Here is a 16,131-nt window from a genome sequence, read left to right as displayed (position 1 = left end):
GGCCACAGTTCTCAGGTCCTACCTTGTGGGTTTCCCACTCACAGGCGTCTGTGAGAGCAGGAAGCTTGGTCCAGCAGGCTGTTCTTATGCTCTTGCAGGTTCTGCACCCCAGTTTTAAAGCTGCTAATTATTTACCGAGCTAACTTCAAGGTGTTGGTTCTGGTGCACAAAGCCCTACACAGCTTGGGACCAAGATGTCTTGAAATGTTGTCTCACCCCTTGTGTAGACTGTTGATCACTGCACTCTGCAGAAGAGGGCCTCCTGCAGGTACCAGCTTCTTGGAGGTCTGCCCTTCTGATACAGGAATTGGGCTTTTAAGTGTGGTGGCGCTGGCCATTTGGAAGCCCCTCCCATTCCACATCAGATAGATGCTGCCTCTGTTATCTTTTCAGAACCTCTCAAAGGCGTCTCTCTTCCAACAAGCCTTTTAAGTTGAGATACTAGCCCTGAGGGCTATGCTCTGCTTCCACAGTTGGAGGCTGCAATGCTTCTGACCACCTTTGCTGGAAACTGAAGGAGGGGAGAGACCTTCTCTTGTGCTCTTTTTGTGGCCTCCCCTCTGAGGCATCTGATTGGCCACAGGAAGCTGGTTGAGATGGGTCAAGTCCAGCAGGACTTCTTTTGTTTGTTTGAGATCTTTACCCCAGTCTGTATCTACATTGTACTTGAAATTGGTTTTTTTTTTGTATATAATAATATAATTTTATAATAACAATTAATTATTTGTACCCCACCCATCTGACTGGGCTGCCCCAAGCACAATTGTTTTTATATATGGAATCATCTTACTTGTTTTTATGGTCGGTGTCTTTTACTGTGAAATCCCTTCTGAGATATTTTATGGGAAGTGATTCATAAATGGAATCTAATGAACAAATAAAGCCCAGAGACCAGCCACAACAGCAGTGTGGATAGTAATGTGGATACTCTCCTATGGCTAAGTTAATTAACACCTGCACTAACGAGACAGGGAACCACTATTGTGATTCAGGCCAGATATCTTTACTTGCTCATCAAGGAATGTGCCAAGCATTCCGAACCTGAGAACATTTTAATTTTCTGAAAGAAAATCCAGCCTGTATCATTTACATCGTCTTCTTTTTTTTTGCTGTACCCTTAACTGTCAGCATCTCAGATCAGAGCTGTGTAATCTCAGAAAGAAGCTGGCGCTCAACTTCTGGGGAATAAAAGGCCGAGAGGTAATTGGAAAGTGTTGCATGCTGAGAAGAGCGTTAAGACACCAGAAAAGGAAGGAGTTATAACTGGCAACTTCAAGAGAGACATGCTGTGCCTACTTTTAACATGGATCTCAAAAGGCAGCAAGAGCGATGGAATTTTATTTATTTCATCCTTGGATCGCCTCTCCACTGAAAGAGGAGACCAAGGGAATGTACAGTTAAACACCCCCCTACAAAAGAATATATTGCTATCAGAGGTGCACCCAACCCTTGCTGGGGGCGCAGGCCCAGAGGGATGCAACCCCCCCCCCTAGAAATCTGTCTCTAGTTATCTGTGTGAGGTCCTAAGTTTAGACAAGAGTTGGGAGCTGGCCAGTTGGAGAAATGGCAAAGTGGGATGGTGGTAGACTGCTGGAGACTATGGATGCATGACGTATGTGTGTATGGTGACACACTGGCACTACTGCAGTGAGAAGTGTGTTTTTCAGGGGTGTGTGCTGATATACCTCCCTGCCAAGGGTGCAAGAGACCCTGGGTATGGCTGTGATTATTATTGTTACTATGTTAAGCATTATTATTATTATTTTGCAAAGGTAAGAAAGAATAAAGAATGAAACAATAACAGTCATATGAACAATAATACTCCATCAGTCCTAATTCTTTTTTTCTTCCAAAAATTTTATTCATTTTATAACACAAATAAACAACACAAACAAAAAAAAAACAAACAATACAAACAATTTCTTGTCTTGTCCTTATTTTTTCCTAAACATTGTTGGGTGGGCTTCCCCAAGTCCCCCCTATCTGATTTTCGTTTTACCTCATCTTTAGCAGTTTACATATATCATAATTTCTAACCATTTTTTTAAATTCATGCCTACATTAACCATAAGAATCTTCACATTTTATCACTTACAAATAATGCTATTTTAAAATTCACTATCTTCTACTTCTAACCCTACAGCTTATATCCACTTCCAAAGCTATTCTAAGATTTAAATATTAACATATTTTTTCAAATATTCCTTAAATTTCTTCCAATCTTATTCAACTGTCTCTTCTCTCTGATCTCAGAGTCTCCCCGTCAGTTCAGCAAGTTCCATCATCTTCATCTGCCATTCTTTGATCGTTGGTAAATCTTTTTTCTTCCAATTCTTCGCTAGTAATATTCTCACAGCTGTTGTGGCATACAGAAAAAAGTAACATCCTTTTTGGGGATTTCACCCCCCCACTATACCAAGTAAAAATGCTTCTGGTTTCTTAATAAATGTGTTTTCCAACACTTTTTTCAGTTCATTATAAATCCTTTCCCAGAAGTCTTTTACCTTGGGGTACGTCCACCACATCCATCAGTCCTAATTCAGGCTCATCTGAACAATACCTTTAAAGCTGTATCATATAACTCAAAAGAGTCATGGCTTCCCCTAAAGAATTCCCCTCCCAGAGCTACACTTCCCAGAGTTTCCTGAGAAGGAGAATTTATTCTTAAACCACTCTTGAAATCGTAGCTCTTTATGAAGAATAGTCTCCTAACAACTCTCAGCGCATCCACATTTAAAGCACTCTTGCACCACTGAAACAATCATGGCTTCCCCCAAGGAATCCTGGGAACTGTGGTTTGTAAAGGGTGTGGAGAGTTCTTGGGAGACCCTCCACTGCTCCCTTCACAGAGCTGCAGTTATTGGAGGGGTTTAGTAACCAATCTCTCTTCCCATGGAATTGTAGCTCTGCTATGGGAATAGGGGTCTCCAAATATCGCCTAACATAATGTGACAGACTGGATTAGAGAAATGGGGGGGGGGGGGGCAGGAGACCAGGGTCCTGTGTGACAGCAGCCAATGCTCATCTCCAAGTAAGATTTCATGATGATGTTCTCTGTCTAGTAAGGCTTGCAGCCAAGACGTTATGGGAGCCCTTTCCTTATGCTACCACCTGCCAGTGTGGTATAGTGGTTAAGAGCAATAGTCTCGTAATCTGGGGAACCGGGTTCGCTTCCTCGCTCCTCCACATGCAGCTGCTGGGTGACCTTGGGCTAGTCATACTTCTCTGAAGTCTCTCAGCCCCACTCACCTCACAGAGTGTTTGTTGTGGGGGAGGAAGGGAAAGGAGAATGTGAGCCGCTTTGAGACTCCTTCGGGTAGTGATAAAGCGGGATATCAAATCCAAACTCTTCTCTTCTTCTTCTTATTTTACTGTTCCCATACAGCTTCATTGCCATCCATTTTATCCTCTGCTCTCTGCTCTACCCCCTCCAAGGAAAGGGAGCCTAGGGCTTGTGTCAGGCACTGGACAACCACTAGTCAAGGTTCACATCCTGCAAGGAGCCCACTGCTCATCCCCGGGGCTTCCTACTCCTGTACTTTGCTGACACTCTCTCTTCACTTCCACTCTCCAAGCAGGCAAGCAGTGTGGCAAGAGTGAGGAGACAGAGCAGTGTCCTCTGCTTGCCTTGTGCCTCCCTGCTATGGCCAGCTGCGTGTTTGGGCCTGGAGAAGGCAAACGAATGAGTAGTGAGGACAGTGTGTTTGGAACTGCTGACCACTGACCCCATGTGGTGAGCCATGTTACTGCAGCTCCTCATTAAAGAGTCAGTGCTGTCCACTGCCCCGTGTGGTGAGCCTGCGGCATTACAGCTTCTCAGGGGAAAAACTTCTGTGCCTCTGGCTCTCCTGGCCAGGAAGGAGTATAAGAGGGCTTTTGGGGGCACAGAGTCCCCTGTCTCATTTGGTCCCCAATTTGTCCCGTATTTGAGGTTATAAAAATAAAAATCGGCATTTGTGTGCTCACCCAAACTTGCTTGTCTTGTGCACAACCAAAATTGCCCCGAAGGCGGATGAGATTTCTTCCCTTTGCCAAGAGGCCTTTGGACTGGGTGGGCTACAGCTCTGGATAACTAAGCATCTTCCACAAGGTTTTTAAATGTCATCTAGTCTTATAGGGAGAATTTATTCACCGCGCAGTTTACACATTTAGCACAGAATTACACAACAGGAAATAAAGATCATGGCAACTTCGACATCTAATTTATACAAGTTTCCTCCTGGGCTCTCCTTATTTTTTCAGTCGATTAGTAATGTCCATGAAGACCCAGGAGGTGTTTTATATATAGAATTTTTCTGTCTTTCAGTCAGATATATATGCAGGAGTATGTTTGCCTTGGGAGATAGGGTATTCTTTTTTCCCTATTTTCCCAAGTATAACTGATTGCTTTTAATCATGTCTGTGTGTCAGCAGAGTGTAATGTGTTCCATTTCAGGCAACACGGGGTTATAGATCAAAATGGCATTCAGTTTTCTCTCTCACTCTGGTGCAAATAGCCACAATCTACATATTTGTATAGGGGCTCATTTTGCCCCATTTTGCAGCGTTGCCTTGAAGGTCAGGGCTGTAGTCAGTGCATAGGACCCAAATCTATGGGGCCATGGTCCCTTTGCCCCCCCTCAAACATTGAGGGGGTTACCCCCATACAGTGGTACCTCGGGTTAAGAACTTAATTTGTTCTGGAGGTCCGTTCTTCACCTGAAACTTTTCTTAACCTGAGGTACCACTTTAGCTAATGGGGCATCCCGCTGCTGCTGCGCTGCGGCGGTGCGATTTCTGTTCTCATCCTGAAGCAAAGTTCTTAAGGTACTATTTCTGGGTTAGCGGAGTCTGTAACCTGAAGCATCTGTAACCCGAGGTACCACTGTACTTTATTCAAGTTGGCACGTTCTTCCCTCCCTCCTTCCCTTGGGCGGCCAACTCCCCCACAACCTGGCACTGCCCTCTTTTCCTGACTTGCCTCCTGGTTTTTCAGCGCCATTTCCAAGCACCCACCTGCCTCCCTTCTTACAAGAAATCCAGGGCTGGTACTGATAGCCTGACAGCTTCCTCCTCCTTAGTGCCAATGTTGCCCTTGTAGAACTCACAAGGGAGGAAGAGAGAGACAAAGCGAGAAGCCTTTTGCTCTGTCTGTCATTGGCTCTGGCCTCCCTACCTTCTAGGGGAACTACCATGCCAGTTCCAAAGGGCACTGCAGAACCTCTGGCTGTAACGGAGGGAGGAACATGGGAAAGCACACTTCTGCCAGAGCACCAACATGGACCCCCGAACAGCGCAAGAGGAGACCCAATCACGCTTACAATGCCCAGCTTTGTAATTAGAACTCTGTACAGTGGTACCTCGAAGGGATGCGAGTAGCACTGTGGGTTAAACCACAGAGCCTAGGACTTGCTGATCAGAAGGTTGGCAGTTCGAATCCCCGCGACGGGGTGAGCTCCCATTGCTCGGTCCCAGCTCCTGCCAACCTAGCAGTTTGAAAGCACATCAAAGTGCAAGTAGATAAATAGGTACCACTCGGGGCGGAGGTAAACAGTGTTTCCGTGTGCTGCTCGGGTTCTCCAGAAGCGGCTTAGTCCTGCTGGCCACATGACCAGAAGCTGTACACCAGCTCCCTCGGCCAGTAAAGCGAGATGAGCGCTGCAACCCCAGAGTCGGCCACGACTGGACCTAATGGTCAGGGGTCCCTTTACCTTTACCTTTACAGTGGTACCTCAGGTTACATATGCTTCAGGTTACAGACTCTGCTAACCCAGAAATAGTACCTCGGGTTAAGAACTTTGCTTCAGGATGGGAACAGAAATCGTGCGGCAGCAGTGGGAGCCCCCGTTACCTAAAGTCGTACCTCAGGTTAAGAACAGTTTCAGGTTAAGAACGGACCTCCGGAATGAATTAAGTTCTTAACCCAAGATACCACTGTATTGGCCTGCCTTAGACACCAGCTTCTTAGATCTCATTCTTAGACATTCAGCAAGCAGGTGCCATAAGAAGCACTGGCTAGATTTTTTAAAAATAATATTTATTGAACAATTAATAGCTTCAAAATTTAAACATAAAATACAAAAGCCAAAAAAGAGAGAAAAAAAACTAAAAAAAATGAGAAAATACAAAGCAAAACACATAAAGGTACACAATAAAAAACAGTTAACAGAATAGAAGAAAAGGAAGAAAAAACTCCAACAAACATAACAGAAAAAAGATTAATATTTTCATATCCTGTACTTCATTCACTAGTTTCTTGACCTCCTCACACCTTCCTTTTTGTATTCCAGTTCAGATATTTAGTTCAGCAAATCCTTACCCTCTATCACTTAGCCTTACTCAACGTCTTAACCTATATTAACAATACATTTTCCCTCATTATCAGTCTATATTTACATATTCTTATTAATCTTTTTACCAACACCGCTTATTTTCCATCCCACGTCCGTTTAACAGTCATAAATTTTACAGTATTTCTGTATATATTCTTTAAACTTTTTCCAATCTTCTTCCACCGACTCCTCCCCCTGGTCTCGGATTCCGCCAGTCATTTCTGCCGGTTCCAAGAAGCACTGGCTAGATTAGGCGAAAGATCCATTTAGCTCAGCATCCTGTTTTCACTGTGGCCAAGCAGATGCCTACGGGGAACTTGAAAGCAAGACAGGAGCACAACAGCACTCTCCCCACAGGTGGCTTCTAGCACCTGGCATTCAGAGGCCTACTGCCTCCAACAGTGAAGGGAGAATGGAGCCAACATGGCCACCAATGGCCCATCTTCCATGAATCTGTTTATTATTCTTTTAAAGCCATCCCAGTTGGTGACTACGGGAGAGAATTTCAACCTCATCTAGAGTTCTGAGAAACTGCTGTGGGTGCCCGTCACAAAATGGCTGCCACACAATGGTTTCAGTGTAGGAGAGGCCGAGCGAGTGCAAGTGGGAACTGAGTAAGAAGAGGAAATATTTCCCTGTGCATTGTGGATTTTTCAGGGGATACTTACTGGGATCTTCTCAGGTGCCATGGATGCCATACTGGCACCTGCGAGTGTCGTGTTGGCATCCTTGGCCATAAGGGTCTGGGCACTGCCAGTGGTGGTGTTGCTGCTTTGAAACGTTCTTCCTAATTTGAGAACTGTGAGGCCTCCCCTCGAACCTACCGTATTTTTCTCTCTATAACACGCAGATTTTTTCTCCTAAAAAGGAAGGGGAAATGTCTGTGCGTGTTATTGAGTGAATGTGTGGTCCCTGGAGCCAAATGGCGCGAGTGGAGGCAAAAATCAGGCAAAAATCAAATCGTGTCTCGGAGAAGGGAAACCTGAAAAGAGGAAGCGGCTGCTTTCCTGCATTCTGCCTCAGGGTCTTACTGCCCACCCTCCTCTGTTTCGTTGCTGTGTTTGCTCAAACGGAACAAAGAGCAGGGAAAGCCCCTCCCCTCCAGGCAAGTAGAGAGGAAAGCAGAGCGTCCTTCTAACTCCTCTCCATGCTCCGGAGGGAACAATGTTTGTGAAGGGAAGAGAGATTACAGGTTCAGCTTAAAATTCTGATTTGACTTCCTGCTTTTTATTTTTGAGGACACACAGCATTCAAATATGCTTTCTTCCATTTAAAAGGATGAAATCCTTAAACAGTGTTTTGCCTGTAAATTCATGCGATCTGGAAGATTACAGTGTCTGTACCTCTTAAGGGATGGCAAAGCTTAGGTTTCGCTGCTAAATAGTTCTTAATGCAGTTAAAATGCTTTCTTCTGTCAAGGCAATTAAAAATAAATAAATATCAGGCAGCCGGAAAACATGCAGGTGGGAGGGAGAGAGTGAGAGAGAGAGCGCGCGCTGGCTGGCTTGTGTGGGTGGGTGGGTGGAAACTTTTGCCTTCCTTTCCTCACGTTATAGCCATCTCCTGCATTCTTAGCCAGCTGCTTCTCTGCACACCCCTCTCCTTGTCCCTTCTGTGTTTTTCCTTCCCTTCCCACTTAAAATGTGGTTACAAAGCATGGATCCACATGGATCCTCAGGATCTTTGCATTGGGTCACCCCAAATCCACCATCAGAGCACATAGCATGTCCATGGCTACAGCCTGCCCCCCCCCCCAAATCACGCACCCACTGTTGCCTGGGGCTGCAATGGTGCAAAAACGTGGTTACAAAGCATGGATCCACATGGATCCTCAGGATCTTTGCATTGGGTCACCCCAAATTCACCATCAGATCACATAGCATGTCCATGGCTACAGCCTGCCCCCCAAAAATCACCCACCCACTGTTGCCTGGGGCTGCAATGGTGCAAAAACGTGGTTACAAAGCATGGATCCACATGGATCCTCAGGATCTTTGCATTGGGTCAGCCAAAATTCACCATCAGATCACATAGCATGTCCATGGCTACAGCCTGCCCCCCAAAAATCACGCACCCACTGTTGCCTGGGGCTGCAATGGTGCAAAAACGTGGTTACAAAGCATGAATCCACAGGGATTCTCAGGATTTTTGCATTGGGTCACCCCAAATTCACCATCAGATCACATGTCTGTGGCCACAGCATGAAGCACAAAAATGATACGTCCACTGTTTCATTCAGAATGTTTTTCCCTTGTTTTCCTCCTCTAAAAACGATGTGCGTGTTATGGTCAGGTGCGTGTTATAGAGCGAAAAATACGGTATTTGTTTCTGCAGCCTTTCAGCGTTTCAGTGACTGAAGCCTTTTTTCCGGTACTGCAGGTTTGTTTTAGTTTTCTTTCTCCCCCCCCCCCGCCCACTTTAAACAGGCTATGTTTTTCACTGCTGTGTTTTAGCTTTTAATGGTGTTGTTTTAAACTGTGCCTTTATGAGTGTTTGATGTATTTCTATGTGTTTTTGCTGTAAGCCGCTGCAAGTACAATGGAAAGCGGGCAGAAGAAAAATAAATAACGACATTCTTTGGCTGACTCGCAGCCCTTTTCACGTCTTCTGCTGAATGCACTCAGGAGGGGACCAACAGGAACAATCCTGACCCACCCTCATGCACTTAGGGGAAGGGCTGTAGCTCAGTGGTAGGGCTCTGACTTTCCGTGCCAAGGGTCCCACGCTCCAGCACCTGCGTGTAAAGGTGGGAAAGACCTCTGCCTGAAATGCCGGAGAGTGTAGCCCTGAGGTGTCCAAACTTTTTTCAAAGAGGGCCAGATTTGATGAAGTGAACATGTGTGAGTTGACCTTTTTTAAGGACTGAAGGCTGGGACACGGGTGGCGCTGTGGGTTAAACCACTGAACCTAGGATTTGCTGATCAGAAGGTCAGAGGTTCGAATCCCCGCGACATGGTGAGCTCCCGTTCCTCGATCCCAGCTCCTGCCAACCTAGCAGTTCGAAAGCACGTCAAAAAGTGCAAGTAGATAAATAGGTACCGCTCTGGCGGGAAAGTAAATGGCGTTTCCGTGCACCGCTCTGGTTCGCCAGAAGCGGCTTAGTCATGTTGGCCACATGACCCGGAAGCTGTACGCCAGCTCCCTTGGCCTATAGAGTGAGATGAGCACTGCAGCCCCAGAGTCGGTCATGACTGGACCTAATGGTCAGGTGTCCCTTTACCTTTACTTAAGGACTGAAGTTGTTGAGCTTTTTTAAAGATTGAAGTCACTGAGAAGTCTATTTTACCCCAGGAAATAAACTGCCACAGGGGCCAGAATAAACTGACCGGTAGGCTGGATTAGGCCCTGAAATGGACTCTGGACATGCCTGGTGTAGCCAGTAAAGAACTAGATAGACCAATAGGCAGTTTCCTAGTAGGGGAAGGCCCATAGTCCAGTGACAGAGCATGCAGAAGGTCCTAGTTTTGATGCCAAGCATCTCAGCTGAGCTGAAAAAAGGGCCATTTTGTGGGTGTGGCAGCGGGGGGTGGTGGATTTGATATCCTGCTTTATCACTACCCTGAGGAGTCCCAAAGCGGCTAACAATCTCCATTTTCCTTCCTTCCCCACAACAAACACTCTGTGAGGTGAGTGAGGCTGAGAGACTTCAGAGAAGTGTGACTGGCCCAAGGTCACCCAGCAGCTGTACGTGGAGGAGCAGGGAATCAAACCTGGTTCAGCAGATTACGAGTCCACTGCTCTTAACCACTATACCATACTGGCTCCAACATATGCAAGTTGCATTGGACTTAGACTGCATCCTAAGCCCATTTAGTTTGGTCCTATGGCCTAGCAAAGGGATTTGGGTCTGGTGCAATATTACGTTGGTTTAGTTTACTCTGGTTTGCTTTATGCCAGCGTCTTGTGTATAGGATTGCTCTGCCAAACAGCCAATGAGAAAAGTTTTTAATTCATAGGACAGAATTGAAAGAATGTGGATCTTCCAGTTGTTGAAACCTGTGGGGGGTGGAGTCAGGGTCTAGGCATCCATGCTCTTCTCCTGGAAGTAGGAAACTCATTTATGATGCTGTTGTCCTGCAGGATGGCCTTGGAAACTCATGCAAGTGCTTCAAGAAAGGGGAATAAAACTAAATGCATTTGTCTGTTATAATCCCAGCAAACCATTTCAGATGGAACTTTTTGGTGCTTTGTATGTACTGTAAGGAGGTAACTTGAAACGTTCAATCATTCTCTAGCTATAAAAGCTTTTTAATTTTTTACAAAAAATATTTTTGGGCATTCATTTCTCTCTTTTCTAGTGATTCCACCCCTCTCCCTTTTTGTATAATAGGAATCGTCTATGGCTTTGTAGCAGTTTCTCGATAAATGGCTTTTAAGATTGATTAATGGCCAAAGCAAAGCAGAGGCCCTTAATCAATCTCAGCAGACGTTTATTGCTTTTGTATGCTACAAAGTGGGCAGCAAGAATTATGTCTTAATTCACCAGTGCAGACGTGCACCATTGTGCAAGATGGGTGGGGTGGGGAGGGGGAAAGAAATTCAGTCCCAAAGTTAGCTAGGAAGTGCTAAACCCAATTTCAACCTCCCCTCCTCTATCTCTATAAACTATCAATGTCTGCAACAAAATGTTGCAGCATGGAATGCCCCCTGTTTCAGATTCCAGCTGCTCAGTTTTCCTTATGTAGGGAACTGTAGTTATTAAGGGTGTCATGAGTAGTTAGGGAACCCTTATTCCCATCACAGAGTGGTGATTCTCAGAGTTCCCCAGCAAGACAGATTGATCGTTAACTGAGAATTGTAGCTCTGCGAGAGTTCCATGGATATTAGCTTGAACCTCCATGTTCAGGGCAGTGTACCTCTGAAACCCTGTTGCTGGGGTCTCAATAAGGGGGAAGGATTGTGGATTCAGAGTGGGAGGCAGAATTGCCCTCAGAAGCACTTAACCAGGAAGCACTTCTGCTGGAGGAGCCAGTGGTACTTGGACCTCTCTGGTCTTCAGGTGCCAGGATGCCTCACCTGAATCAAAGAGCTTCACCCCAGAACCCCACATGGAACCTCAGTCACTGCTGCTGTGCCTGAGTAAGGTTGGGTCCCTTTAAATCAGGCATAGGCAAACTCGGCCCTCCAGATGTTTTGGGACTACAACTCCCATCATCCCTGACCAGTGCTCCTGTTAGCTAGGGGTGATGGGAGTTGTAGTCCCCAAACATCTGGAGGGCTAAGTTTGCTTATGCCTGCTTTCAATGAAGAGACTCCTCCCACTGAAGGCAGAGCTGACCACTCTTGGAAGATTTAAGACAGATAAAATAAATTACTTCCCCACTCAGTCTCATTACGTGGTGAGTTCCCGGCCCCCCAGTGGAAATAATGACACATGACACAATTATTAAAGTTAATGGGCTAAATAAGGCCACAACTTTATTGGTTGCAGGTGATGAGCGGTATTGGCTTAGGCATTGGTCCTAACTGACTATATCCGACTTCAGCCCATCCGCTTGAAGTTTGGGAAGGGTTAACCACCATTGGGTGAGTCCTGCTGATGCACATCAACTAGGAACTCCCCCAGGGTGACCGATAGGGGGAGTTCCTTAGGCCCTCACCTCCCTAGGCTTCGGACAGGGCCACGCCCCTGGAATCCTTTATCAGACTACCCTTCAATTTGCGGGGCAGGTGATGGCGCTTCCTCCCCTCTTAGATCTACAGAACAATACCAATGCCTAACCGTCAGTACCCAGAAAGTTGTGATGATTTGCTACGAGGTAGGTGAAAAACCAAGTGGCTGGTGCCAGTTTGCCAAAAATTCCTACCAGGCCCCTCAAGGGCGACCAGCCAAGGTCCATAGCAAGGTCAAGGAACGAAAACCTTATAGGGCGAGAGGGCAGGAAAAGCAGGAACAGCTGGCAGGCAGGAAAAGAGGGAGATCCCCAGCCACGTCCTGCCTTAAATAGGGCAGGCCATGCCCCCAGAGCCAGCTGATTGGATGGCCAGGGAATGACACAGCCAGGAATCCCCCCAATCGCGCAGGGCTGGGCTGTGAAGCCCGCAACCACCTCCTTTGAAGGGCGGAAGTGGCTTAGTTAAAGAAGGCAACTTGTTCCCACAGGAAGCAGTGTTGGCACCAACCTAGATGCCTTTAACAGAGGATTAGGCAAATCCACGGAAGAGGAGAGGGCTATTGATGGTTACTAATTCTCTGGTATGCTCTGCATAGTTGGAGGCTGCAATGTTTTCGAATGCCAGTTGCTGGAAAAGTGCAGAAGGGCAGAGGACTCTTGTGTTTGGGTCCTGCCTGTGGATGCTGGAGCAGATGGGCCATGGGCCTGATCCCGCAAACTCTCATGTTCTTAAGTTCATAAGACCAATGAGAGAAAGGTGTTGCTCCTCTGTTCAGCTCAGCTTGAGGATGACTGGTGCTGATGCCATTTGGGTCCTGCTCTTACAGGCTCCAAGGGACGTGGGTGGCGCTGTGGGTTAAACCACTGAGCCTAGGACTTGCCGATCAGAAGGTCGGTGGTTCGAATCCCCACGACGGGGTGAGCTCCCGTTGCTCGGTCCCTGCTCCTGCCAACCTAGCAGTTTGAAAGCGCATCAAAGTGCAAGTAGATAAATAGGTACCACTCTGGTGGGAAGGTAAACGGCGTTTCCGTGCGCTGCTCTGGTTCGCCAGAAGCGGCTTAGTCATGCTGGCCACATGACCCGGAAGCTCTACACCGGCTCCCTCGGCCAATAAAGCGAGATGAGCACTGCAACCCCAGAGTCAGTCACGACTGGACCTAATGGTCAGGGGTCCCTTTACCTTACAGGCTCCAGCCTGGGCCAAGCAAAGAGCTGTCCATTGAAGTCGTGCCTCATGGAATCATAGAATTGGAAGGGACCACGAGGGTCATCTAGTTGAACCCCCTGCAAAGCAGGAAACTTTTGCCTGATGTGTGGCTCAAACCCATGACTCTGAGATTAAGAATCTCATGCTCCATTGATCGAGCTATCCATGGTGGTAGATTCGCCACCACTGAGGCTGCCACTCAAAACAGGACATTAATGTTTGGTTGTAAGGGTTGTGTATTATTATTTTTTTAATCCATAGAATTAATAAACCCACCCACAGAAGAAAAATACAGGCAAGAGAAAACCAGCAAACCCAAGCAGGCAAGGCTGTGAGTACGTTATGATACACGAAGGCCATTAGACTGTTCCAAAGTGTAGGGAATAATAGTCAAATATTTGTAATGTTAATGAACAGGCAGACATGGTTTGTGAACTCTCCTTTGCCGGGTCCATTCAGCAGTTATAAATATATAATGTGACATGCATACAGTATGAGAGGGAAAAATGGAAACTATAAAAATGCAAATGGGGTCTTTTGGGGCGGGGTCCACGGTGATGTTGTGGGGGGTGTAACAGGGTTATTTTCCAGGAGACTGTTATGCGGGGATTGTTCCTTTTTGTATTGGCTGGCAGAGTTGCATAAAACCATCTGAATAATGGCTTTATGTGCTTAGAGGATAATTTATTATCTTGCCTGGGATGTGCAAAGAGTGTTTAACTCCATTAGGAGATGGAAGGGACCAACTCTGAAAGGGGGAGGGAGAAGGGGAGAGGTTCGCTGTTGTGCGACTAAAGGGATTCTTAATGAATATTGTGGGTTTTAGGAGGCAAAAAAAGGAAAGGAAAGGAAATATTTTAGAACAGACAGAGGGCTCATCCACACTTCTGTTTGCCCTGCTGCTTTTTCCTGGGTTCAGCGCTGAATTAGAACAAAAGGCAGTTGGGTTTTCCATGGATTGGCATTTGTTCCAACACTGTGGGTTAAACCACAGAGCCTAGGACTTGACGATCAGAAGGTTGGCGGTTCGAATCCCCACGACGGGGTGAGCTCCCGTTGCTCGGTCCCTGCTCCTGCCAACCTAGCAGTTCGAAAGCATGTCAAAGTGCAAATAGATAAATAGGTACTGCTCCGGCGGGAAGGTAAACGGCATTTCTGTGCGCTGCTGTAGTTTGCCAGAAGCAGCTTAGTCCTGCTGGCCACATGACTCTGAAGCTGTATGCCGGCTCCCTCGGCCAATAAAGCAAGATGAGTGCCGCAACCCCAGAGTCGGCCACAACTGGACCTAATGGTCAGGGGTCCCTTTACCTTTACCTAGTGCTAAAGAGAGGGTTTTCTGGGTGTGCACAAGGCCGGGACAAAACACCTCCTCCACATTCACCATTCCATTTTCCCGTAGCAAAAATGGAGGGGCAGTTTTCTAAATAAAAACTTATTTGTGGGGCAGGGGGGAACATAGAAACAACACTTCTTCTAGTGCTGTGTTGTCTACACTGACCAGCAACAGCTTTCCAGGATTTCAGAAAAGGCATCCTTCCTAGCCTTACCTGGAGATGCCAGAGATGGAACCCGAGGGCTTTCTGCTCTACAGCTGAGCTACAGCCCTTCTTAAGAACACCGGAAGCTACTTCATGGTGAGTCAGGGCATTGCCACATCTAGCTCCATATTGTCCACACTGACTTGGCAGTGGCTCTCCGGGGTTTCAGACAGAAGACATTCCCAGTCCTACCTAGTGATCCTGAGGATTGTACCTGGGACCTTCTACACACCAAGCACACACTCCACCATTGAGCCACAACCCTTCCCCAAGTGGCTTTAGCAGATTTGGGGGTGTGGGTGGTTACTGTTGGTTCTGCTACCCCTTTTATTAATTTTATTTTTCACTACAAGGCCTCTTTTGGCTAAGCCCCACCTTTACTTGCCACACATCTGATGCCAGGTGCAGAGCAAATAGATGTGGCTTGTCTGAAATGGCCTCCCGGGCCAAATGGGCAGACCTGGAGGCCAGATCTGGCCTGTGGGCTGGAAGTGCTCCAACACCAAACTGTAGCGTCCTTGACTGTAGCTTTCCACTCTCTGTTAAATATGTGTTGAGAAAACGCCAAGGTTCAGAAATAAGAAACAGCTAAAGGGGACCTGGGTAGTGATCTCTGGTTTTCCAAGTGTCACCTGTGAAACGCTGGGAGACCCCCCTATTTTTGTAATCCCAGGCAGGCAGGCAGGCAGGCAGGCAGGCAGGCAGCAACACAAGGACTAGGGAACCTTCTTCAGCTCAAGGGCTCCATTCCCTTTTTGGGCAACCTGCCTGGGCCACACATCAGTGGCAGGCATGACCAGAGGCAAGAGTGAGCAGAACAGCAAATGCAAAATTTACCTTCGTATGGTAGGATGGTTTATACACAGCCTTCTCTATCCTCCATCCAAGGCAGCAAAGAGGCTTTCTCAGAGCTGAAGACACATTCCAGCCAGGCAGAAACTCTCAAGAAGTGTGTGACGCAGGGCCGGCATGGGGTGTGACTAGGGAAAGGGTGCCTATTTGTGGAGAGTTTTGAGGGCCAGGCAGAGAGACTTGAAGGGCAGAGTGTATCCCCTGTTGCAAGGCTTCTCTTGGGCTTCCTGTCCACACTTGGCAGGGAGCCTTCAACTTTGCTGGGTCAAAAGTTGTGCAAGCCTATCCTATCTGTTACATCTCTGCATTTACCTCCGCAATCTAATTAGCACCGTTCTCTCTGTGCGGAAATAGGCAATTAACCCTCTGGCATCAGATCACAAAATAGTGTTATCTCTGCATTCTCCTCTTCGGTATTGCAGATTACTCTGAATTATTATGAGGTGTGCCATACGACAGTGGTGTTGCCTTGCAATAATCACTCTGGCCGGCGGGAGGAGTGATAATTGGCCTCCACAGTCACTTACGGACTCTCTGTTAAGACTGTGCTCATGGAAGGCAATCTTACTCAGCCACGAGTGATCGCCAGAGAAGATTAGGAATCAAT

The 16,131-nt window shown here is 46.9% G+C and overlaps 1 protein-coding gene across 2 annotated transcripts in view; it reads left to right on the top strand.

Moving 5' to 3' along the window:
• TMEM132B (transmembrane protein 132B) overlaps positions 1–16,131 on the top strand; it is a 375,194-nt gene that overhangs the window by 114,559 nt on the left and 244,504 nt on the right. The gene's annotated exons all lie outside the window — the stretch shown is intronic.

Source organism: Podarcis liolepis, assembly GCF_965112155.1.
Source record: "Podarcis liolepis genome assembly, chromosome: 15".
NCBI lineage: Eukaryota > Metazoa > Chordata > Lepidosauria > Squamata > Lacertidae > Podarcis > Podarcis liolepis.
This window is presented reverse-complemented; position numbering and strand designations above follow the sequence as displayed.